The 6,594-nt window shown below is 37.2% G+C and overlaps 1 long non-coding RNA gene across 1 annotated transcript; it reads right to left on the reverse strand.

Annotated features, from left to right (window-relative positions):
• Positions 1-259: 259 nt before the first annotated feature.
• LOC311427057 lies at positions 260-1,213 on the reverse strand. Its single transcript, XR_014687187.1, has 2 exons — positions 708-1,213; positions 260-618 (listed from the first exon to the last, which is right to left on the reverse strand). It is a non-coding gene; the product is annotated as an uncharacterized lncRNA (long non-coding RNA).
• Positions 1,214-6,594: the final 5,381 nt, after the last annotated feature.

Below are 6,594 nucleotides of genomic sequence, written 5' to 3' on the forward strand. Positions count from 1 at the left end.
ACGTCAGTAAGAATTTAAAGAATTAATACAGGCTTAGAAACAATACCATAGTATGTGTACCAGAACAAGTTCAGCAATCATTTTTGATTAAGTTAATATCCAGGTGGAAATTCAGACTTAATTCACCAACCCCCCATAACTTCAAATACCAATGGAACAAAGTTGAAGTCCCATCACAATTAAAAATGGAAAATGGTGAGTTTAATGAATAACTATATAATTTCTTTAATTATTATGAAAAAGTTAAGCATTACATTCATTTAGATTGCACTCCATTTATTGCAAGTTTACCCATTCCTTTGTTGATCTAATACAAATTTATGGAAACAGATACAAGAGTAAAACACTCCAGAAGCAAAAATAACTAAGGAAATCGTGAGGAAGAAGTAGCCTTTTCATTTGTTGCAACAAACAGCTGTTATACTGTTATCTCTTCAGTCAGGACAACCTGGCTTGGTCAGATGACGGAGAAACTTTAATTATCTGTTGATTTTCACAGATTTCTTTGTCTTTTGACCAATCTAGATGTTAAACAATGTAGTCTTCCAGAAGTTTTAATACTAAAGAGTAAAACATGATGCATTTAAAAATAAACAGGATGCAATATGCTCTGTGATGCTGTAAAAAAAATACACACACACACACATATATATACATCTTTTTAAAAGCCAGACACTTAGATCAGGTGAAAAATTGACCAAGCATACCTCCATGATTCCTTTGGATCATCATAAAGTCAGCTTTCTGTATTTTCTGTTTGTTTGTTTGCTTGCTTGCTCTCATCACCCATCTTTCCAAAAAGCAGCATATACATTTTTGGTTCCCAGGGGATTCAGTGACCTTCATGGACAACTCATTGCTCAGACTTGTCAGACATCAGGTGGTTCTTTCTGATTCTTACGTGTACATTCATTACTTGGTCCTATCTTCCAAGCTTCTGCAAACACTTCTTACTAAGCTGTTTGCTATGCAGCCCAGTGAACCTGTGCTGGAGCCTGACAGAAGCTCTGACTCTGAAGAGGAGGCTGGGACATTCACTTCAGGCAGGAAGGCAGATTTTCAGTGAGACTGATCTGCAGCACCTCTCTCTTCAGGGGCCAGGAAGCACCAGTTAATTTCCTCAGAGACAGAAAAAATAAAATAAAATAATAACAACAAGCCTACAACCAGGAGTCAGAGATTGAGCCTTTTAGATATCAAAATGATGTCAAGATGTTTTGGAGATACAAGACCCTTTAGTCATCACTGTTCTCTAGATCCAAAAAGGATCTCAGGAGGAGCAGGTCTCATTATCATGCTCTACCAATTCAATTAATAGAAAGTTTCAATCAATGCTGTTTTCAACCTGTCTCTTTTCCAGAGCTTTTTTTTTTTTTTTTTTTTTTTTTTTTTTTAGCAAAACAAAACCAAACCTAAAAGAAAGCAAAAAAAGAAGAAACATTATCTCACTTGGTTTTGAGTCAGCCTCTCCAGAGTCCTCAGGGAGCAGAACAGCAAACAAGGCTATGTTCAGAATGTTCCCGTTCCTGAGGCGGGCTAAAACAAATACACAGGAGCAAGTAAAAACACATTCAAAACAAAGCCAAAAGCAAGCCTATCTCCTTAAAACCAGGACACTGACTGGGACTACATGGCAGCCAGCAAAACCATGGATATTCTTTTAAAGAAGGTATTCAGAGGCTTCACCTCTGAGCACAGGTAACAGAAACGGATGTGTGCAAGTGCTGTTCTGTTTTGGACAGTTATTTTGTTATAGATAATTCCAGACATCTGCTTGCTATAGGATTTGGAGTGTAGTAGATGCCTTTAGGGAGCTAATTGACTCAGCAAAGACCACATAACTCAGTTTGCTTGTGAGCTGCAGACTGCATCCCATGTGGACCTCTACCAGAGTTACCTTCTCAGGTTCAAGTCATCCAAGCAGAGAGCATAATGGCTGTGCAATTAGCAAATGTCAGCTGGTACTGTAATTGGGTACCAGAGGCTCGTCTGAGAGCAAAGTGGGTGCGTAGACCTGTTACAACTAAGGTTATGTGGGAATGAACATTAGAACACATGTTATGAGGTATAGACTAAGGACAGAGGAACCCTTTCCTCACCAATGAACTAACATGTTAAATTGTAAGGAGACAACCTATGTGGGTCCCTTGTGATTCTGGGGCTGCTTCTAAATATATTTTTTCTTATGCAAGGAACACAGACAAAGTAGACTCACTGTGTATTCCACATGGTGGAGTTGTAGTAGGTATGTAATCGACACATTATTTGAGCTTTGAAGAAGCCACTACATCATACCAGTATCTGTTGTGAAATGGCAGTGGAGACTTCACTGAGGCAAATAACCTATTTTTGACCTCCATCATCTGTGGATATTTCTAGGCTTCTAAAGGACATGAAGGAAGGACATGTAGGATTTGGTTGTTAGTCACAGTTTTTTCTCCACAATCATAACTGCAGTAAATTTTTAAGTAGCTTCCCTCCCATTAGTTAATCTGCTTTCATTTATTTTATGAAATATCAGTAAGTGGTAATTTATTTAAAGATCTGCCTTGCTTTTCTTAGAATCATGACATATATGCAAATACTGAAAATGGACTGTAACAGCCTTCCCAACCCACCTTCTGAATCTGACATTGTTTGTTATGGAAAAACAATTAACAAGAAGCAATGAAATTTGATTTCTTTAATCTATGCAGTGATGAAAGCTCCCCTGATGTGTGCTTGTCTTTGTGGAAGCATTCAGTACTACCACTAATCTTTTGCATTCTTTAGAGAATGCTCATTGATTTAACTACCATCAAATGTAATTATGTTATCAGCAGGTATGTTTGTCATGCACTACACTGACATACCTTTGAGGCAATTGAGAAATTGCTCCAGAACATAGAAGAGTAGAAGGGATCATTTAAAGCTGTGTTTCTAAAACTTTCTGGATGCCTTTGACCTTTCTTCTACTTTGGCAGTGCATTTTTCCTGCATGAAGATGAATGGAAAAAAAAAATTCTCTTCAGGGACCCTGCAGCACTCAGATCTTTTTTTTTTTTTTTTTTTTTTTTTTTTAATGACTCTACAATTGCCTTCAACCATTAGCCCATTGGGAAGGGAAATCCCACCTCATCAGAAGCCTGATTGTGAAGAAGCTTGTTTTTTTTTTAAAAACAAACAAACAAACAAACAAAAACACTAAAAGAATAAAAAGATGAGGAATTTGGAATTTGAATCTCAGTTTTGCTGCTTAAATCAAAACTATCTATAGGTAGCATGTATCTGCCAGTTACTTTCCACATGGAAGGCCACAACTTTTGTTTTCACCTACAGCAGTCTGTGTGTATCATACTTTGGTTTACATCTCTTAGCACGATTAAGAAAAACCTCTCCCATACCGTGCACACACACAGACACTCACATACACACAGAGTAGTAGTTATATGTCTGGCTTTATGCAGACATATAAATAAAGACTAATCTTGAGAGTCACCTTAGTGCAAGAGTGAGAAGAATACATAGTTCATCGTATTACTCTTGATTATGATTTTTACTAAATTTCTACTAAATAAATCAGAAAAGATGCCTGGGATTTCTGAGGGGGGCAGGAGACAGCAGTAACCCAAATAGTATCTTTCTGAAAGGGAAGCTAGGAAAGATGTGAAGCCTACACTCAGCATGCTGGAAACCCCTTCTTCAGCAGCTAGTTTGCTGGCTGTCATAGGGAAGTTGCACACAACAGCTTCCCGGCATGTGGTTGTGCAAACACTTCACCATCAGCAAACCAGGAGCAATTTGAATTGAATTCCAGTCCCTCAGTAAGAGGAGACACTGGTCTTACTGGCATCATTGGAGCATTTGGTTTATGCTTGTGCCACAAAATCAGAACTTGTTTCTGAGGAACCTCCTGTCTAAAACACGACCTTGCTATTCTTGATCCCCTTACACCACAAACAGTGCTATTAGCTTCCTTTGGGGCTATTTTGTATCTGCAAAGGACAGCTCTGCCTATCTATTGGACCTGCAGCCCCAGTAATATTTCCATTCAGAAATTATGTACAGTGAACACTTGTAATTTTGAAACTAAAGCCAGAGATTCAAAATGCAGTGAGCACCCAGGAGCTGATGGGCTTGCAGGAATCTTCTCTTCCTCCTTTTACCTGCAGAATATTTTTTCATTGCTTCTTGGGATGACTCTACAATTGCCTTCAACCATTAGCCCATTGGGAAGGGAAATCCCACCTCATCAGAAGCCTGATTGTGAAGAAGCCTGTTTACAAAAGGCTTCTTATGAGTGTATTTTATTAGGAATGGCTACCCAGAGCTAAATATTTTGAGAAAACTGGTTGCAAAAATTTAGGTGTCATAGGAGGCTCTGCACAAACGTTGCAGCACTGTTGCCTTGTTTTTGCATAATTTCCCCAAAAGAAGGGAAGGATCTGCCTGCAAGAAGAGGGCCATACCTAAGAAAAACTGTGGTCATGGTTTAAAACTGAAATCAATTTAAATTTGAGTCCTCATGACTCTTGCAAATGCTCCCTGGGAGGTCAAGATGGTATGTATTTTCAAGACAACTGAAACATGTTTACTTCTTTGTGACATAATTTACCTGTTTCACAGGCAAATAAATGATTTTAATAACTCAACTAACTACTTTGATGAACATTTAAGGAAGGAGAAAATTTATTTCTGCACTAACACCCATAGCCATATAAAGATAGCTATGACACTCTTTAGATGTGGACATGAGAGACTGCTTTTCTCATACAGTCATCCTACACTGTTAATTTTACCATACACTTCCATATACTTTCTACCATGCCTTTCCCCCACTAAAATGTCATTTCAGCTTCTGAGAAGGCTCAGAAGAAAATATAGTGGTCTTCTAAGACCAGATATCCTCAATTCCTGTAGTCTACTGATTTGTCTTCCCTATCAGCATTCTATGAACTAATGAAAAGATAATACAAATGATTCTGATCATTCAAAAAACACTTTCTTATTTTAAAATCATCATACTGTTCAGCTATACCGTTGACATAAATAATTTCAGTTTTTCAAATTATTATTTAGATTTCACAATTAATCTCTCCCCCACCTACTCATTTGCAAAACAGTTTAAAATAAGGTAATATTTTGTGAAGATGTGAACCATATGATTTTCTCTCTACAGTCAGTAAAAATTGTAGAGATTGTGTATGCGGTCAAAGAAAAAGCAAGCAACAAGCAGGAGGAATCTGTGTGCACAAAAACAAAGAAACACTAGGAAAAAAAAAAAAAAAGAGGATTATGAGAACACTACTGGTTGCCACTTGTCAAGAAGAACCAGGAGGATATAGGCACAATTTAAGCAGCAGCAGGACAAGCGGCTTGGGAAGGCCTTTGGAACATCCTAGTCATGTAGCCTTCTGATGCCTTCATAACTATGTTGCAGAACTACTGGGATATATACAAGTCACAATAGCTTTGAGCAACCGACAATTTGAAATATAATAATAGCAATGCAGCTGTATGATGAAAAAGCTTTTTAGACTCACTGTTAACAACTGGTTCATTTCTGAAGTCAGACTTTTTCACTAACATTTAAATTAGGACAAAAATGTGTGTGTAATTGTGGCATAGAAGAGAAATAAGAAAAGAAAAAGTTGCTGCAGTACAACTTCATTGCTAGGTTACTGTCTAAAGCCTTCGGATCTACACATAAACAAACTGTTTATTTGCTCTTTACTGTTAAGCTTAGTTTGTTGTTGTTGTTGTTGTTTATTTTATTTTATTTTATTTTATTTTATTTTATTTTATTTTATTTTATTTTATTTTATTTTATTTTATTTTGTTTTATTTTATTTTATTTTATTTTATTTACGTAATTGACTGCTCCCACAGAACTGAAGAACTTGTAGCAGGGAGCAAATTCTAAGATTGATTTGCAGTTGTTAACTGATCTTGCTTCACTGACTCAACCTGAAAGGAGCCAGTTTACACCTGCTAAGGATATAAGACTCATTTAAAAGCAAAGGAGACCAAGGCAATGTGTGTCTGTTTTCAGGGATGCAATTTAACCAGGAAGTCTGGTGCTGCTGTAGTTCCTGTGGGATACTCTATTTCCAGCTCTGAAGACTTCAGCCAAAATTTTGCTGAATTGAATTTTCACAATGATGAAAACAAAAATGAAATTAATTCAGAATAAATACAGTATAACATCAACATTTTTTTTTTCCCTGTTCAGGGCCCACAGCATTCAAAAACAAACATGTCTGTAAGATCTGATCCGTAGCTTATTCAGTTTCCGTGTTGCCTGAGGATGCAATGAGAAATATGAACCTTGATGTTTCATTAAAAGATTAACAACAGCATCAACATGCTACACTAGAGAGTAAATGAAAACTGAGATTTTGTGATGCTAAGATAAGAGTACATTTTTTTTGAGTGCCACAAGCAGTTATGCTCAATGGCATCTTTCATCAAGAAAGGGCATGTAATTTCAGTGCACACCTCCAAAAATCCAATCACTTGATTGATATGTGATGCTAATAGCCTTTTGGGGCACCCCAGTGGTGCCACATGGATTTAGAGTTGCCTGAGTTGGCAGTTTTTCCTGTGCTGGTAGGC

The sequence above is a fragment of the Aythya ferina genome (genome assembly GCF_964211825.1).
Source record: "Aythya ferina genome assembly, chromosome: Z".
NCBI classification, from domain to species: Eukaryota; Metazoa; Chordata; class Aves; order Anseriformes; family Anatidae; genus Aythya; species Aythya ferina.